The sequence below is a fragment of the Lissotriton helveticus genome, chromosome 4_1, assembly GCF_964261635.1.
Source record: "Lissotriton helveticus chromosome 4_1, aLisHel1.1, whole genome shotgun sequence".
Taxonomy (NCBI): domain Eukaryota; kingdom Metazoa; phylum Chordata; class Amphibia; order Caudata; family Salamandridae; genus Lissotriton; species Lissotriton helveticus.
This window is the reverse complement of record NC_136063.1, coordinates 1,585,993,957-1,586,014,550: the sequence shown is the minus strand read 5'-3', so window position 1 is coordinate 1,586,014,550 and position 20,594 is coordinate 1,585,993,957. Positions and strand designations below refer to the sequence as shown.

Sequence of the window (20,594 nt, the reverse complement as noted above, 5' to 3'; positions counted from 1 at the left end):
CATACTACATCAGAAACCAGTTCCTACTGTGTTTTACAGTTACAGCCTAGTGCTATTGTGGCTTCTTCAGCTGAGGTAATTTGAGACTGCCTCTATGCTAGTTTCAGCACAGAGTGAAACGTTTACTGTGCCTCAATATATCTTCATGAATCCAGGTAACCAGCTTTTGCCTTGAGTGTGAAGTGCAATTTGTGTCTGTCAGTAAGGCTCCTTCGTGACTCGTTTGTGCAAGATTTGGCCTTTCTGAGGGACTGGATCCCTTAATACTTCTCCCTTCCAGCTAGCGCTGCACCAATTTGTACTCATTTGTTATCATACATACTCAGCAAAGCATATTCTCAATTTTGTTTTGTCAATGGTTGTGTTTCTACTATGAGGCCAGTAATTAATTCAGTTGTGCTTTCATTTGAAATTCAAATGGCTCGCGCACTCTTCCTTGTCCTCTGTGACGCGCGGATCTGCTTCAATGCCTTTCATGACGTTTCCCTGCTGAGGAGAGCCCTTTGTAATGTCAGTCTTCAAAGCTGCTTCTGTGCGTTTTCAGTAGGAGCGTGCTGGGAGCCACTCGGCATACACATTTTCCCTGCATGCCACCATCTTACATTTACTGTGTTCCCAGCTGCAGACCGAAATGCATTCTACAGTTTGCTCTGTGATTTGCTAACCTCGATTCTGTGCTCCTGTGCTCTAACAGCCACGTTACTCTACGAGCAATAAAGTTTTTTTTTTTTTGTGTCCCCAACATGAAGCAACGAGAATCTCGGGTTGAAAAATCTTTGCCTCCAATATGTCACCGGGTGATACAGGTACTTTTCTTTGTCATTATTGACGCTATGCAGCATTTAATTTTACTCCCCCCAACTTGAAGACTGACAGAACGATGGTTTAGACTGGTTTGCCGGAGCATTCGACAATTAACACCATGTGTTGTGACTCATTTTGTAAAGGAAATGGAAGTCCTGACTTAAAAGCAAGTACGATCTAGGATGAAGGTTCTGTGTTATTCATTTCGGTGCTTATTTACATCACTTTGGATTCATTCTTTCTACTGGACATTTTCCACGTAAAGAGCATTATTTTGTAGTTCCTTAGTTCTGTAACTGTGTACGTTGCCACCTTGTGGTCCAAGTTGGAATTTATTTTTTATTTTAGGGATGTATTACCTCAGAGTTGTGCAGACCATGTATGGCATCAGTTATTTAAAAAAAAAAAAACGTTTGTCATGGGGAAAGCATGTTTTTCAACAATGATATTGGTCTACAAGGTTCGTTGTATATGTTAGATTTACAGCTTTGCCTTTGTCTTCTTTACAGTTGCTTAGTTTCTTGTTCAGTGCACAACATTCCTACGTCCACACGAAGTGTGGATTGTGGCTTTTGTTCAAGGCACAATATTTTGTATATCGTACGATGCACAATAGTTTTACTTTCACACAGTGCACATTTTCTAAGTTTCAGTCCTGGGATACATGTTCATTGTACTCTACATAGAGTGTCTAACGTTTTTACCTTCATACAGTGCACAATTTCTAGGTTTCAGTTGATCTCTCCATGAGGTATGTCTCTTGTCTTACAGTGCACAATGTTTAGGTTTACATTTTACCCGTATTTACAGTGCACGAGGTGTCTCGCAAGGGTTTTTGTCCTGCTACTATAATGCACAATGTTGACCTCTTCATGAGGTATTTGTTTTTTTTTTGTTTCAGTGCACACCTATCTAGGTTCACACGTTGCGTGGCTTCTGTCTCGCATCTACAATGCACAATCTCGTGACCTCTCCGGAGGTATGTTTGTTGGGTTTTCCCATCATCTCGTGCATAACATGGTACCTATGGTCGAGGTGCGTCCTTACTGACATGACATTACACTTGTCATTACATTTACAAACCTTCACTACAGTGCACGTCATTACCTTACTTAAGGTGTCTAGTGTAGGTTATTTCTTTTACTTCTGCAGTGCACAACAGTTTGATGTTATTTGTTTTTACCTCTGCACATTCATATTTTTACCCTCTTTAGCGTATAGTTTGGGTTTTTACCTTTTAACTATACTGCAGTGGTCCATTTAAGACTGGGCGTTTCTCTATTCTGTTTTCCTTATCTTTCATTACACTGTAGCCCGGTACTTTTCTATTTTATTTAAAACTCAAATGTTTATAATGGTACTTGGGAGTAAGGGTGAATCGGAGAATGAAGTGGGACTCCCATCTAGCAAAAATGCTCCTGAATCTGAAAAGGGTTACGGGACCCATTTCCAGAGAACACCGAGCCTCAGCAAGTAGGCCCATCGCCCCTGCCCTTGTCATCTATGAGGGGAAAGCATTGGCTGCAACAACATATGGGTCAGAACTATGGGGCTTTGACAATATCCAAGAACTAACGAAAATCGAAAATAAGTTTTTAAGAGACCTGGTGGGCCTCCCAGTCTTTACCCCTTTGAAACCTTTACTTCAGGACATGGGCCGTCATGCAATTAAAGACATCGTCACCCTCCGACCATTACTATATTGGGTGCGATTGAGAAGGACACTGGAGTTGGCACACTATGCTGCAGCTCTGGACGAACTTATTACCCTGAACAAGACGACTAAGATCGCATGGTTGGATGACTTGAGGGACCTGATAATCAACCTGGGGCTAAGTGAAACATGGTTGTCCCAATCACCACCCCCAAAAGAATTCATTAAGAAAATATATTGGGAATGGGTCCAAGCTAGGGAGCTCGAAAAATCAAACTGGGGGGTTTTAACTGATCAGTTATTAGAGCACAAGCCGGTGAAGAAGTTGGAACCCTTTCTCAATGTTATTAAAGCACCTAGAGACAGAACCTTGTTTTTAAAATTTAGATACGGAACACTTCCTTTGAACATTTTTACCAGGCGTTGGAAGTGCTCTCCGTCTAACCAGGCTAGCTGCCCTGGATGTACAAACCCTACTGAGTCCCTAGCACACTTTTTATTTGCCTGTAGAGCATATAGTGGACCGAGGAGAAGGTGGCTAAAGCCAGTATGCAGAGAACTGGGAGTCAGGCACTATGCGACGGCACTCCGTATATTGGTAACGGACACAACATCTATGATGTTTTTATGCGGAGTTGCCAAGTTTCTGGGAAAGGCCTGACAGATACGTTTAAGACTGATAAAATCAAGAACGGGGTAGGAAACCGTGTATTATAAAGCATTAAAACATCACCGGTTCTCTGTCTTAGGGCTTTATTTTATCTATTTTATCTATCTTTTAACTATAAACTGTCTCTATTTGCTGTAGAAAGGATTTTTCTTTTTAAAGTTTTTACACTCCTTTTAATGAACTGTATGTACTTTTATGATAAATTGTATTTTTATCGAAATAAAGTATTACAACAATTACAACAATAATTGCATGGAGAAGAAGTTTTATATTGTATTTCTCTTCTTCTCTGTCATCTACTTTTCTCCTTATGTGGATTGCTCTCTCGCATACTTACCTGGCCAGTTGGTGTGCAGAGAGTACTCATTGATGGTTTCTTTTTCTACTCTTTATTTCTTTCTCTCATTTATTAGAAAGGAGGATGGGAAACAGGTTATGTTTATCTGTTTCTTTAAAGATTTTTGGTTGCTTTCTTTGTATCTACTTTAGCTTTGTTTCTCTCTAGTACTCTCCTCTCTGTTTCTTTCTACTAGCTTATGCATCTGATTATATTTTCTTCTCTTTTGTTTTCTTTGGAAGAAAGGAGGATATGTAGTATCTTGGTTATTATGTTTTACATGTCTTCCACTGCTTCACCAGTGGAGCACTCTTAAGATGATGTCACTTAGAATGTTTATGTATGAATCACACAGTTGGAGAAGGGCTGAGCGCCTTGCTGGCTGCTCCTGGTGGGGCTGATTACCATTGTACTTCTAATCTTCTAACTAACATCAATAAATCCTCCTGAATATCATCTACCTGCGTGGAGTCAGTTACTACAGGTGTCAACCGTCCTATTGTGCTTACACCTCTCTGCAGGCATTCTAATTTCATGCTTTGTACTTACGTCATCCTAAATTTACTTAAAAACACGCTCCTGCAGCATGAAAAACAATGTACAAAAAGTGTAGTCATTCACCATGAGAACCAAAGGCTCTTTTTTATCTACAAAACAATAATTATGTTGTGTCTGTATGTATGTGTGTATGTCATGTGTATATGTGTATGTATATATTATCTACTGGCAGTTGACAGTAAGTAGTTGTAGTTAGGACCTACTTTCCATAGGAAAGCGTTTTTTAGTTTTCCTATAACTTTGGCACTGTTAAATGAATCTTCACAAAAATTTAGAAAAAAGTGCCCTCCTGTGTCTAGTTGTGTGTGGAAAGTTTGGGGATGATCCATCAAGAGGGGACTGTAGGTAGAAAAAGGTGGGGGGTCAAATGTGCATTTCCAATGTTATTTCTCATAGAGATTTTAGCCATGACTACAGCTTGAACCACTGACCGGAAATACACCAAATTTGGCAGAAAGCTAGATCTTGGTCCAGAAAGATCTTTTTTTGTTATTTGGTAAAAATCCTTTAAGTAGTTTTGGAGGTATTAAAGGGAAAATAAATGTGTATATTTAGGGACGCGGATCCACCACAGTGAATTCGCTGGATTCAGGCCCCAGTAGTAATGCAATGATTGGCTGGCTGCAACCGGAATCCAATGTTGTGGCTGCCATTTTAGATATCGGGTAACTGTCCTGAGGTATACAAATTCACGTGAAATGTCATAGAAGGGGTCAGGGTAGACGTACCCTGATCCCAGGGATGCAATATGGGGGTCTGAGAGGGACCAATGTTTGACAAGAAATTGCCTTAAAACTATTTTGTTTCCACGTGTGCTGATCCGTGGAGGCATCCAGCATTGCCCCTGTGCAAATTAGTGATGGATCTTCAAATTCAGCTGTAATTTAAATAAACACACACACAAACATACACACACACTCACAGACCCGCACACGCACACACGCACACACACACACACACCCACTCACACAGACTCTCACTGACCCACACTGACACACCCACTCACAGACCCATACACACACTCACAGATCCCCTCAGACACTCACACACACACTCACTGACAGACCCACACAGATACTCCCACACCCACTGACACATTGACTCACAGACACTCACACACCCACACAGACGAGTTACTCAAAAATCATGTCACAGACCCACTCTGACACTCTCATGAAACAAACAAGAATCATGGTAAAAGGGGATCGATGTATCAAATTGCAATGCTGGTGAGCCCACGATGATGGAGGCATTAGAGGTATGCAGCATCATGGTGGTGCTGCTGAGGAGGTAAGGAGGCCGCATCTTAGTGAGAGGAATAAAATGATGAACCAGGTTGGGCGAGGGGGTGGAGGAACCCTCCTCGTTTGCAGCAACTTCGGAGGGGCTACATTAGGTGCCCCCTCAGAGGGAAGTAAGGGTTGGTGCAGCCACTGAAGCGTCCCTCAAGTGTGAGTAAGGCTTGCTGTGGCCCAGCGCTACCGTGTTTATGCGCATTACAGATTCTGCTGCAAAGAAAGAGCAAATCCAAAGTGGAGAAGTTACATTTTAAAGATACTGATTTACCACCAGTGAGCACGCAAAGGGCGCCACCCCCGAGACAGTGTAATCAAACAAGTCCCTTCCAGGCATAAGTGGGCAAATGAAGCGGCTTGCACCGCAGTAAACATTTGGGAGAGGGTGTGCTCCAGGCAAAACTAGACTGGCTAAAATTGCTAAAGCCCGAAGGAATCTATCAATGGGGGTTAGCTGTAAAGCTACAGAAGTGGAGAACCATGAGAATGGGTTAAAGCGCCAACCAGGATCAACAAGGGACAGAAGTCCAAATACTAGCACTATTCGCTCTGCAGGGCTACACACTGAAACAGTATGTCCATAAAGTACCAAAGAAGGGTTGAGACACAATCCGCAAGAGAGCTGTAGAGTTTTGAACACCTCAGATCAGCTTTTAACGACCTGCAATAAATTCCCATCAGAGGAAAGGCTTTCCCAAGATTGGGGAGCTCACCAGGGCAGCATGACGCAGCCTTTCCTGTAATTTTTACCCCTGCACAAGAAATGATGAACACCAGCGAAAAGCCTTCATATCTCCTATTCGGCCCCAAAGTACTTGGAGGAGGTACAGGCATCTGTGCGACAAAGGCATTGGAGGATAAGATACAACAAATGCAGCATTTAGTCTCTAATACTGCACAATGCATGTCAGAGCATCTTGGGGAGGTCAATGCGCAAAATGTGCTGGAAAGTCAGGCAGTAGCGGCTACCCAGCTTGTACTCCTAGCTCTGGGATATCCCACACTAGTGACTTCTTAACAACGTCAATGACACCAGCAATACTAGTAAATGGTGCCCAGATGGGGGTTATGCTCCGAACAGATTTTGGATGAGCTGAGAACAATGAGAAATGCTCCCGACAAATCACGCTGTCAACTTCAGCTCCAGCTGAGGTACATGAATGCCAATCTTCTTAAAATCAATCCCAGGCCAATGCAAGCAGAACAGCGTATCTGTGATTTGGAAAATTCTCAAAGAAAATCTGAACGCTGCACAGCAGAAGCCAGACTAGAGATTCTGGAGATCCAGGTGAAATTGAGAACAGATCTCGATGCTTGAACTTACATTTTGTTTGGATCCCTGAAGGACAAGAGACCAGCTAAAACCCAATACAATTCATTTCTGACTTGGTTCAGAAATATGTGCTCCCAGAAATCCAAGCCAAGTCGTAAGATTTCTTGATCATGAGGGCCCACCGAGTCCCCTTTTCCTAGTCATCAAATTCTAGATACCCTCGTGCATTTTTGGTGAATTTTGGGGACTTTTGTTTATTAAAAAAAAGAATGCTAACAGGGGCTATAAAATCGAAAGTATTTCATACTGTAGATAAGAAGCAGCTCCTGGGCCGACGACACACCGGCGGAGCGGTGGGGCCGGATGGCGGACCCCCCCCCCCTGAACTTTGCTGGGAGACCGGGCCTGCTTGGTAAGACCCCTCCTTGATAGTCCGCGCTGTTGCGGCGGGTGCTCCCAGGGACGCACGGATAGCACGGACACCATGTGCGAGGAGCCCGCTAGCTGCCCGCTGGTGCTGTTGGCACATCTCCTGCCTCCCACCCGGCCTGCGGCGATGCTGCCCGGACGGCAGTGCTGACCGGCCCACAGGCGCACGTGGCAGATTGGCCGCTCCTTGTGCCGAAGGCCTGCGACAACCCACTCTGCACCAGACTCTTTCACGCGCCACCCACGGAGCCGGCTGCCACCCGCCCAACGACAAACGGCGAGCAAAGCCGCGGGTCGGGCCTGCCGCCTGGGCCCTCAGCTGCAGCCTACAGACGACGCTGCCCTGCCTCCTTACCTCCATACCTTTTCGAACGCGGGCCCGGAGAGACTGCATACTGTCTTGGCCCTAGCTCCTTGCTACAGCCTGCGCCGCGCGGAGGCCCTGTGCTGAAGAGAGACGAGGTCCTACTTGACAGCCCTTACTAGCCGCGTCAACGGCGGGCACTACTGCTCCATCCTACCTACAGACCGGGAACGCGCAGCGCAGGCGGCGCGAATTGGCAGTTGGCGTGGGACCTGGAGATAACGTGGAAAGACCTATCGATTGCGGCCATTGTCTACATCGCCAGTTGGTCGTAGTGTTCCTAAACAGCTGCGCAGATTGTACTGTCCATCAGGCGATCCCGCACATGTCCGGAGGGGTACGAACCCGCACTGGGACTGGAGGTGCCCCGCCAAAGGGTAAATCAGAAAAACCAAAGGGCAAGATGGCTGCCGATCAAGTGGCCGCGAGATTGGACAGCGTACTAGCAGCCATGGAACGCATGGAGCAGTCCCTCCCGCTGACAAGAGCTTCGCTGGAGTCCAAAATAGACAGCGTCGCCATCGATCTCACCCACCTACGAGACGACCACAGGAAGCTGGCTGATCGAACTAAGACATTGGAGGGGACAGTCAGGGACCTTGAACCCATAGTCACCCAGATGGATAAGCAGGTACAAGACCTCCTGAACAGAGTTGAATTTTTGGAGGACCGAGCTGAGGACGCGGAAGGGAGGGCGAGACGCAACAACATCAGACTCGTGGGGGTCCCGGAAAAATGGGAAGGGAATCATCCCGCCCAACATGTGGAGGAATGGCTCAGAAACTTGCTACCTGAAGGCACGCTTTCGCCATACTTTGTGGTGGAGAGGGCACACCGAGTTCCTACAAGACCCCGAGCCACGGGCGCTAACCCACGGCCACTTCCGGATATTGAACTACAGAGACAGGGACACGGTGTTGCGGGAAACTAGACGACTTGGAGAAATCCGCATAGACAATGCTCCATAATGTTCTTTCCGGATTACACCATTCAAGTGCAACGTCAACGGCACGATTTCTTAGAGGTAAAACGACGTCTCCGCACCGCTGGCCTGAAATATTCTCTTCTCTTTCCTGCGAAACTGAGAGTGGTGGCACGGGACAAAACCTATTTCTTTGACACCCCCGAGGAAGTCGGCGAGTGGCTGGATGGCGGCACGGACACGACGCCCAGGCAGGCACAAGGGAACGAGACGCGGCCACGCACACGAGGGCCTCGCCGCCGCCGTAGAAACAGGCCAGCAGACCCGCCACCCGGAGGACGTGTCAAAGCACTCCCCACCAGCGGATCAAATGCTCCAAGAACAGCGAGATGCGCTCCGGAGAGTCACTCAACTGAGCAATTCGCCCTCGTCAGAAGTTATGCTAGAGGACGGCCCACAGACAATCCCCAGCGATGATGACGCCATCTATGGCCTGCCGGACTCCCAGGTATCCGTGGAACTGCCGGAAGTTACGCCACAAACGGCGGACATGCTTCATTAAAGACATTTCCTCATCGATACCGGACCCTGCCGAGCTGCAGGGGATGGAACACAGGACGTGACGGCTGCTGGACACTTTGACTACTGGCTGACACACTGGACGATCCACCCTGCTCTGGTGCTAGATGGAGAGACCTTCCTACAATGGGTGTGCCTCCTGGACTAATGGACACTGAGCAGGTAAGGAGGTGGTGAGGATGTGTTATACTACACTTACCCTCCCCGCCTCTCTTCCGTGATTACAGCCCTTCCCGTCTTGAGGCTGGTCCCTGCCGGTCAAATGGGGGCTAAGGACTGCTTGCACTCCCCCTACATTGTTGACCCAGTGGAGGTCCGAGCGCTGCGGAGTCAGCAATGGTTCCCCGGATACAGACTCTGTACACACGGCACACTTGACATAGGGCCCAGGGAAGGGCCACTAACCCTTATTCTCTACATTTATCTATTTACACCGCAGATACTGTGATTAGCGCATGACACCCCCTAGACTTGATTATTGACCTTTTCCCCTTTTGATGTGTTTGGACGGCGACATGTTCCGTGGCCGACCTTATGGTATTTGTAATGGTTTTACATTGTTTGAACATTCTGTATTTTCCCCTACCCTTGCCCTTGGAAGCTTACCCACCCTATTCCTTTATGAACGGGTGCCTACGTTTGGAATGAGTGAAGGGGGTGGACTGGGGGGCCTAGGAAATTGTGCAACAGAGGGGTGGAGGGCGGATGGGGCGGATGCTCCATGTCTACATTGTGATTATGGCTGAAATCAAGATTTGCACCTGGAACGTTAGGGGTATGCACACACCATCAAGGCGCTACCAAATCTATTCCTACTTGAGACGTCACAAGTTTCACGTAGCGTTATTGCAGGAAACACATTTAAATGCACCAGAAATACTTGTGCTGCGCCGCAGATGGCGTGGGCAGCTTTACGCTACTGGGTATTCCTCCTTTGCTAGAGGGACACTCATATGGGTTCGGCCAGGTACCCCATGGGCGGTTATGGACACGCAGGTTGACACGGAGGGCAGATATGTGATTGCCAGGGGCAGACTAGACGGACGCCCAATCGTAATCGCCTCTATATACTCCCCTAACATTGACCAGGGTAAATTCTTTGGCAGCCTCTCCTTGCAACTGGCGCCTTGGCATGGGATCCCGTGGATACTTGGGGGTGACTACAACAGCGTCCTGGATGTTGACCTGGACAGATCCACCGCACCCACGGCCACAGCTCTGACACACACCACCACGAAAGCACTCCTAACCTGGGCCATGCAATGGGACCTCCGTGACGCTTGGAGGGCTCGCAACCCCACTACACAGACGTACTCCTACTGGTCTGGGGCCCACGCGCTACATGTCAGGTTAGACAGGTACATGATCTCTACTGAACTTCTCCCACTAGTCACGGATACTCAATATATGGGCCGAACGCACTCGGACCATAACCCACATACGCTAGCGATAGCTTGGGAGAACCCGCACCCGCCTGTCCCCACATGGCGCCTACAACCAGACCTCTTGCTAGATTCGACCTTTCGTGAATCCCTACTCACACAAACAGCCCAGTACTTTGAACTTAATGCTAACACAGCGTCCTCCCCCCAGATCGAGTGGGACGCCTTCAAGGTAGTGACCCGGGGAATCTGTTTGGGTACACAGGGACACATCAAGAGACAACTGGAAACCGAACTGACTCGCATTGAGATGGAGTTGCTGGCCCTTGAGAGTGCAGCGGGGGGGACGCAGACGCCAGACTTACAGAGGCCAGGACGGACCATGATCGCCTTCTAGAACGTTTGCGCACCATTAACTTTGCGGCACATTCTGCCCGCATGCATCGTCAGGGTGACAGACCTGGTAAACTGTTAACCTGGCTGATCGCGCAGGAGACCCGCTCGTCTCCCATCTCGACAATACGGGCAGAAGGAGGTGGCTTACTCTACACCCAACGTCACATACATGAGGTGTCCACCATAATTACTCGGGACTATATCGTTCCCGTCTGCGCGCCTCGTTGTCTGACATGACTGAATATCTCCTGCTGATACCTCTGCCCGTGTTAACAGCTGCACAGCAGGATGACCTAGGGGCGTCCTTAGACCCCGAGGAGCTCCGTGACGCCATATTCAACCTTTCGAATGGCAAGTCTCCGGGGCCAGATGGCTTGCCGGCCGAATTTCACAAGGCTGCTTCGGACATCCTTATTCCCCAGCTGGTGCAGATGTATGCGGCAGCGACGGACGATTTTCACCTGCCCCCGACACTTAATGAGGCCACCCTGGTGTCACTGCTCAAACTCGGCAAGGATGGTGAGCTGATAGGATCCTACCGCCCTCTCACTCTCCTAAACACGGACTATAAAATACTCGCCTCCTCGCTCGCTCGTAGACTGGCCCCTTTCATGCCCACGCTGGTACATCGGGACCAGAACGGGTTTGTACCGACACGCCACACCTCCCACAATATCCGCCGACTTTTCCGACTTCAGGAATATGCTCCATGACAATGGCCGCGCGCTGGGTGTCTGGTGCTAGACCTGGAAAAGGCGTTTGATTCCGTGGAATGGCCCTACCTCTGAGCGGTCATGGATAAATTCGGACTAGGCGACGACTTCCTGACCATGGTAGGCCTCTTGTACCGCAGACCCACTGTTAGAGTCGGCACTGGTGCTCTCCTTTCTGACCCAATCCCTGTGCGGAGAGGCACCAGGCAGGGCTGCCCCCTGTCGCCCCTGCTGTTCTCATTAGCTGTGGAACCCCTGGCCGAAATTCTTAGATCCCATGGGGAGGGATGGGGTATACCGATGGCAGATGGCCTACATGTGGTATCGCTATATGCCGACGATCTTCTCCTTTATGTGAAAGACCTTAGTGATGTTCCAGACTCCCTCACTGCCATCTTTGGCGCTTTTGAGGCGATGTCGGGCTTGAGAGTCAACTGGGCTAAATCAGAAGCTTACTCCTTTGATCCAAATACACCAGAAAGTGAGATAACCATCAGCGGTGTGCCCCTGCAGTGGTACCCCACGACGTTCCGGTATCTGGGGATACATATCTACCGGGAACCTGCGGATATCCTAGACGGGAATCTGCTGCGGGCGATTGCTTCCATCCGCTCACAGATTGGATTCTGGAAAACACTGCCGCTGAACGTTCCCAGTCGTGTAGCCCTGACGAAAATGATCGTATTGCCGCGCCTTCTATACTACTTTGCCAATATTCCTACGTACGTCCCTAACCGGGTATTTCGGGACCTTGAGGCATTATTACGGGACCTCCTCTGGAACAAGGGCCGCCCATGCATCGCACTGGCGAAACTATACATGCCAACCGAAGCAGGAGGCCTAGCTGTCCCCCATCTGGAGCTGTACTATCTGGCATCGCAAATGCAGTGGGTGTCGGGATGGCTGGGCGGGAGAGACTTGGGAGACACGGCCACGGATATTGCGGTCTGGACTCAGTTACAGGTCCAGGTACTATTCCACCCACTAACCAAGACCCCGCGTCCGCCGCAGCTACATCTCGCGGTAGCGCGCAGATGCTTCCTTCGCTGTCTGCGCCTAACTCTGGCGACAACGCCATATGCCCCGGTGCTCCCCTTATTGGGCACCCCGACTGCGACAGGGACACTCACAGCCGCATAGCTTGATAGCTGGACCACGGCAGGAGTGGAAACGTTGGGGGACCTTTACTCCGGCGCTCTCCTCCCCTTCGCCACCCTCGCCGACGACACATCTGTACCGGCTGGGCAATTCCTATTACACGCGACCCTCACACACACACTGACCACGGCCAGGGGAGACATCACTGAGGAATTACCCACCCACAACTTCCTACAATACCTCCACGTCATGAGTAATGGCACACACATAATTCACTGGCTAGCGCAGGCTCTCCTTCTCCATGCACATCCCGCCACAGCGCAATTGAGGGAGAAATGGGCAGCTGACAGAGGACGAGACTGGACAGATAAGGAATGGGCAATGATTTTGGCTGGTCCGGTTAATGCCCCCCGTAACCCCCGCTTTAAAATTATACAACTATACATACTACACCGTGCCTACCTCACTCCGGACAAGATTAACAGGTACTTCTCAGTCGGGGATACGGCCTGCAATCGCTGTTCCCAGACCGGTGCGGACCTTTTACACATGCTCTGGAACTGTCCCACCCTTCAACAGTATTGGGATGGGGTGACCATGATACTGACGCATTGTACAGACGAACGAGTGCCGAACACGTGGGAGGCCTGCTTGCTGGGGTTGTACAAACGTACGCGCCTTAATAAAGTTCAGGCCCGGTACTGGGATCTTGGACTCATCACGGCGAAACGACTACTCACCAAGCGGTGGAAACTGGGCCCGGGCGGAGAGCGCAGCTTTGCGGCGTGAGGAAACAGCTGGCCTAAGAAAATTCCCAATTGCACAACACTGGGACACTATCCTCCAGTCCTTTCAACAGAAATGCATAGAGCAAGGGATCACATGACGGAATATGGACCTTCCCTATATCCCCACGCAGTGATGAACAACATGCGCTGTGCTCACTTCTAGTGAGCCTCTTCCGTATACCTTTCCCCCCCCCTCCCAGGCCCTGCTGTGATACTGAGACATGACTGCTGCTACACTACTTACAACTCCCCTAGGGACCCTGGGTCACAGTCACTGCGCGCTACGCACAAGGCTGTCTAGTATTGACGGTTATGCAGTCTTTCCCACACCAGTGCCCCCACGCACACTACCACAGATAGGGGTCTTCCTGCTGCCCACGGGCGGAATAACACTATCTGACTATACCTGCCCCCACGGGTCTGATGCGCAAGCGAACCCCCCCTCCCGCTCACCCCGCAGAATTGCTATTTGCATATAGATGATACCTCCCCCCCCACCACATGGCTACCTCTATCTCACCCCCCCTCCTCCTTCCATACATGCTTCCCTAGTTGCTGTTACAACTGTTTTCCGAACTTTTGGTCCCCCAAAACCCTAGACCACACTCTTCCTTGCTGCTTATCATACGCACCGCGCCTTGGGGCCTCAGAGGTCACCTGTCAGAGCTGAAGCTCGACTACCTAGCTTAGACAATGGATGCCTGGCATCACCGACGAGCTGACCGTGGTATCTACTCCCCAATGACTGCCACGCTTGCGGCACTGTGCAACTACATCTCTCCTTCATGCAATCCCGCGCCCTTCTAGGGAGCGAGATATCTTACTATCCTTTATGTGCCTCACAAGTGTTCTGGCGAGCCATGACAAGCAAACGGTCACTGATGAGTACTCCCAAAGCACTGAGTTCTTCTTCAAGTTTGTTTATGAACATAAAAGAGAAAATGAAGACCTGCAGACTTGGTCGTTATTTCTCACGTTGTATCCTTACATTGCTGAATGCACGCATGATCACGAATTACAGAATTAATAACTTCAACGCCGCCGGGCCTCCGGGTTGTCGGCCAAGTGGCTGTGTCATTTCTTTTCTTTCCATGCAAGTGCTGCGAATTTAAGGTTGTGCGGCTGGCCCGGATGGGTTGTCAGCAGAACGCTGTGTACTGTATATTTCCAACAATAAAGGTCTTCTTCAAAAAAAAAAATACATGGGATATATTATTTCTTGGCATCATTGATCACCAATGATATGACAGATGTACAATTGTTTTATGCTATTGTTAGGATGTTTCATTTATCAAATGACATCTTATGATAGGCACTCTATTTATCTTATAATATTTGTTCTAACTAAATGGTATTGTTCATGATATTTTTATTTCACAACTTTACAGTTGGTTATTTATGCTATAGATAATGCGTACCTCTTTAGATCTTATTTGAATGAATTTTATAGAGGGATTTTTAGTAAGAGTAGGTTGGCATTCATGTGCTATTACTCTCTTATTCGATTTACCTATGGATACAATACTATGCAAGTCTCTGAATTGTATTTAGCTTTATTGGGGATTAACTCTCTATAGAATCTGTATTATTGTATGTTTCCATTTATTTTTTGACTCATTACTTTTTCCTTTCTCTAATCCCTTTGATATAGGTAAGTATTCTATTCTTTTCTCTACTCTACCCTTTACTACATTTTCTGTTTGATCTTTTATTCTACTTCTTGCTCTACTTCTTATCTTTTTTGGGTGGTAATTTATATATATGCAATATACAATTGATTATATCATTGATCACCATTGGAACGATAAATTATTTTGCTGTTTTATATTATTATATGTACCAACTTGGACTTTATTTGCTCATTTTTAGCTCTTTAAGTATGTCTAATCTAAAGTTATATGCTGTTATGGTTTGCTTATGAAATGTCATCTTATGTTAGATACTCTACTTATATTTAATACTTATATTTTCTCTAATTGTATGAGATTGTTCCTGATAATTTTATTCCACAAATTTACAGTTGTATATTTATTCTATATATTGTGTGTACCCTCTTTTGATCTTAGTTATATGAATTTTATGGACGGGTCTATATTAGCTTAGGCTGATATTTATCTGCTTTTATAGTCTTGTTTTATTTGCTTATGAAATCTTTTTTCAAATGTTCAAGTATATTGTATTTATTTAATCTTATATTATTTATTGTTACTAGCAAAAGATATAGGCAATATAGTATACATCTGAGAATGCAATACTAGTTTCACCGCTCTACGGCTTGTTTATCTTTGAGCTGTCTACCCAGAAGTTTATAGCCTCTGCTGTTGCTCCTCCACATTGTCTCCCATGCATTTTGTCTCCTACTGACATCCCTTTTTCTCCACCTTAATTTTGGGACATCTGCTTAATTTTATTTTGGGATACATGTTTCATTTCCTTTGGTTTTTAGTTATATTTTGACTGCCCTATATTAGATGCATTCACTCTTATTTTTCCATGCATATCTATGTCTGGCTGAAATGTAGTTTCCCTTAATGTTAGGGGTTTGAATGACCCTGATAAGAGGGCCAAGATTTTAGACTATTGTAAGAGTTTATCTGGCGATGTTGTCCTACTTCAAGAGACTAAGATAGGTTTAAAGAGGCTCTTCTTATGAGGAAAGATTGGGTACTCGATGTTACATGCTCCAAGGCTTCTGGGAAGAGGAATGGGGCATTACCCTTAAAGTTCTAATTTGTCCATAGTCACAGCTGAGCATGATATCAGTGGCAGATGGATACTTACTCGTCTGACTAATGGTTCGGATGATCTTTATATAATGAATTTATATGCCCCAAACATAGATGATACACTTTTCTGGTGAACTATAAATAAAAAAGTCACTGACATTCCTCAGAATGCAAGAACAATAGTTGGAGGGGATTTTAATCTTCCCCTTGATCCTATTTTGGATAGACACTCTGCCTTTAAATTTCAACCTCCTAGGGCGCAGAAACATATCCTTAATATGTGCTTGTTTCACCATCTTGTTGATGCATGGAGATTACATTATCCTACGGGTTGTGATTTCACGTTTTTTTCCTCTCCACAATCTAGTTTCTCTCGTATTGATTATCTTTTGGTTGACGCCTCTTTTTTAAAACATACTATAAATGTTATGATTCATCCAATAGTTGTTTCTGACCATGCGGCAGTCTCTTTAACCATCCTTCATCTCATGGATACTAGAGGTTCTCACAGTTGGCGTCTTAATACAGAAATCTTGGAAGAGAATGATGAAGTTAAAGAACTTAAAGGTGAGATTGATCATTTCTTCAAAGATCATTAATCTTCGGTGAACTCTCCAATAGTATTGTGAGATGCATTTAAAAGTACTAATCAGAGTCACATTATTAAACAAAATGGCCAAAAGGAACAGTGACATTAGAAAGTCTCTACAGTCTTTGGGGGATAACATTAAACACAAAGAGGAGCTATATATACAAATTACTCCTGCCGGATATAAAACATTTGAAATTTTCTTTTAACTCCATAGTCACTAAAAGGGCTTATATTGGAGTGCACGCTCAAGATTCCGTAATTTATTGCTAGGGAATAGGACTGGTAAGTTGTTGGCTGCAACTCTAAAATATCAGAATACGAATACCAATGCTACTCATATTACTGATAAAAACGGATCAAAGACGTTTCAGACCCAAGAAATTCTTGGGGTCTTGCGGAAATTCTATGAAACTCTATATACACCCCGGGATCAGTGTAGCAAGAGTACCTGCCAAGGTTTCTTAATTCGATCCCTACTAACAATATTTCGCATGCGGACATGACTGAACTAAGGAAACCAACTGATACTGATAAGATTATTCAGTCTATTAAAGCTACACATTCGGGGAAAGCTCCTGGACTGGATGGGTATCCTAGTACCTGCAATAAAACATTTACTTCTTCAATAGTCAAATATCTTAAGAAGATTTTTTATAATTATGTTCTTTCTGGCAAGGTTTCAGGCTTGGCTGCTGAGGCTACTATTGTAGTCGTACCATAAGAAGGTAAGGATCATTCGGATCCTAAAAACTTTCATACATTTTCATTATTGAACATGGAAGCTAAAATCTTCCCCAAAATCTTAGCTAGACGGAAGGTCATATTCACAATCTTATCCAAGATTCTTAAACAGGTTTTGTTAAGGGTAGACTTGCCAGAGACAATATTCAGACTTTCTGTCACATTTTAGAAAAATCAAAACTTTCCTAATTGCCATCGGTGGCGATCGCCCTTGACGCCGAAAAAGCTTTTGATAAAGTTGCTTGGCCTTTTCTACCAGCATGATTAGAATCCCATAACCTTGGTGATTCCTTTATTAATATGGTTATGGCTCTGTATGCGCAACAAAAAGCTAATATCAGGATTAATGGCGCTACGTTGTCTTTTTTTAATCTTCGCCAAGGCACTAGACAAGGGTGCCCTCTCTCACCCCTTCTTCTTCTCCTATCCATCGACCTTCTTCTTTGTCTACTTAATCTGAACACGGTATTAAGGGTTTTCATTTTGGATCAGATACACTTAAAATGGCCGCTTACGCTGATGACATCCTTATTTTTTCAGAGGATATTGTAGCAGCGATCCCCGTTATCTCTAATATCAATAGTGATTTTTCGGTCGTCTCTGGGTACACTCTTAACAAAGAAAAAATAAAATTGTTCCCTCCTAAATTCTCTGTTTTCCTTCTCACATGGGTGATTCAGGTTTCAAATGGCAATCAACTTGCATTAAATATCCAGGAAACTGGTTCTGTAAAGATCTTTTAGATACCATCACTTACAATGAATCCCACATGATATCTAAGGTTAAAGATCTTTTGTCTTCCTTGTCTCCCAAATATATTTCCTGGTGAGGCAGATTGCAAACACTTAAAAATAAAGATAACGTCGATCATCAATTTTTTATCCTCCATGCTACTTAAAAAGCTTTTCTCTGCCTTCTTTCATGAGATTGATTTACTCTCATGCTGGAAGCTAGAATTGCTTACAAAAACCTTAGGAAGCCTGATGTCATGGGTGGTTGTAATCTTCCGGATTGAAATCTATATCAAATTGCCTTTCTAGCGTCTAAAGGTGCACTTTGATTCTTACTGGATTCCCAACAAATACCTCCCTGGATTCATATAGAATGAGAGTTATGTGCTCCTTTTTCCACTCCTTCCTTTCTCACAGCCTCCAAACTTGTTTTAGCTCATTCTCAATGTATTATATCCGATACGGTTAGTGCATTGAACTATATTGATAAGAAAGTATCCAAACCTATTCATAAATCAAGATGGTCATCTTTATGGTTCAATCCTAAACTTCTTACTGGTATTGATCTTAGCGTGGCTTCTTCGTGGGCTGCCAAAGGTATTAGACTAGTGAAAGACCTCTATGATACTAATCATGATTCTCTTCCTTTTTCTTTCTCAGCCAGGAAATATAATCTCAGCAACATATATTTTTCTTCTTTTTTTTAACTAAAGATTAAACTTTCTAAAATACCCTCTCTACAGATCCGGTTATTGTCTCACTTCTGTCTATGTGGATACATTCAGGTCATACTGCTTCTAAAATTTATAAATTGTTATCCGCTCCACTGCCTTCACATTCTACAATTAGTTATGTTAAATGGTCTCATCATTTTGAAGACAACATTTTTAAACATATTTCACAAGACACCTGGCAATTGATTGAGAAATTATCCCTATGTAATAAAATTGCTCCTTCACTAATCCAATCTAAATTCTTCACATTAAATCTCTTACATTCTGTTTACATAAGTTGAAATTACGAGATAGTGATCTCTGTTGGAACTGTAATTTAGTACCAGGCACCCATAAACGTATGTTTTTGAATGTACGTTATAAAATCTTTTTGGGGACTGATACAGGAACATTTATCACTAATTTTTAATACATCTATAATTCTCTCTTTACCTCTGATGTTGCTAGGCCCATGGGCTATAGTTATTTCTTTACCTCTTGACAATACGGATTGGAACTCTTAGATTTACTTTTATCCATTGCTTTTAAAATTATACTCCCAGAATGGAAATCTTTTCATCTCCTGTCTTATCATACCTGGTGGGCATGGGTTTTATATCTTTGTGGAGCTCATACTTTTGTTGAAAAGAAGCATGACTCCCCTTAAATTTCTAGTGATGTTTGGCGGTCTCTGGATAATTATATGAATTTGTCCTCTCAGGAGTTGGTAGCTCAATATCCCTTTGATTCCATTTCTTAATTTATTTTCTTACTAGCTGTACCCGGCCACGCGTTGCTGTGGCTCAGTCTGGTTAAATGGAAGAGAAAGAAAAGAGTAAGCGCACATTTCTAATAAGTTTAATTTCACAATGCTTGTGGGTATTCAATATGTTTTTGTGACTATTGTCTCTATGCATCCCTTGTAGTTGTTGCGCAGCAAGCAAATATATAGGGTCTGTACGGCCTTCCTATTAAAAACACAAGCGTATTGTACACACGCGTTTTCGAATCCAACGTTGTGTATCTATAAACTAGCGCTAATGTTGCAAAGTGAACCAACTCCCCCCCCCCCCCTCCACCCACTTCCCGGTCTGCCATCCAGACACCAACTGTCCATCCTAATATATGTAAACTATTGTCTCTATGCGTCCTTTCTTAATGTTCGATTCCAACGTTGTGCATATATAAACACGCGCTTAATCAAATCCAAAGTTGTGTCAAAATTTCAAAGCAATCTGAACAACTTTCGGAGATTTAAGATTTTGAACAAACGAACATTGACATTTTTATGTGTCTGTTCGGGCTTTCGATTAAAAACACGCGCATATTCGACACGCAAGTATTGGAATACAACTTTGTGTATATAAAAACATGCGTGTATTCGAATCCAACGTTGTGTCAAAATTTCAAAGCAATTGGTGAAGTACTTTCGGAGGTTTGCGATTTTGAACAAACGAACATTTACATTTTTATTTATCTAGACTAATGTAGCGGATGTCCCTTCCCACCGTTTTTTATCCTTCTGCCTTTTCTCTAGTACTCTTTCTTCTTTTCCCTTTTTTCACCTCTTTTTCCCTCGCTGATTTATCTTATCTATTAAGCAATATAACTAACATATGTTTATGTTGTGTATGTAGTTGCCTCACCTGTTCCATACTCCTGGGATTTATACTTCAGGATTGAATTTATAGTATTTATTATTTGTCATGATGTTTATTTGACCATTTAAAAAAATGATAATTTTGCTATCCCTTTTATCCCAGTCCAGTAGTTCTTGGTTATGAAATCCTTTTTTAAATTCTTTGTCACTATTTATTATATATTTGATT

At 44.9% G+C, this 20,594-nt stretch overlaps 1 protein-coding gene across 1 annotated transcript in view; it reads left to right on the top strand.

Moving 5' to 3' along the window:
• Positions 1 to 20,594, top strand: part of LOC144827606 (mediator of RNA polymerase II transcription subunit 1-like) — a 648,236-nt gene that overhangs the window by 477,541 nt on the left and 150,101 nt on the right. The window lies entirely within an intron of this gene.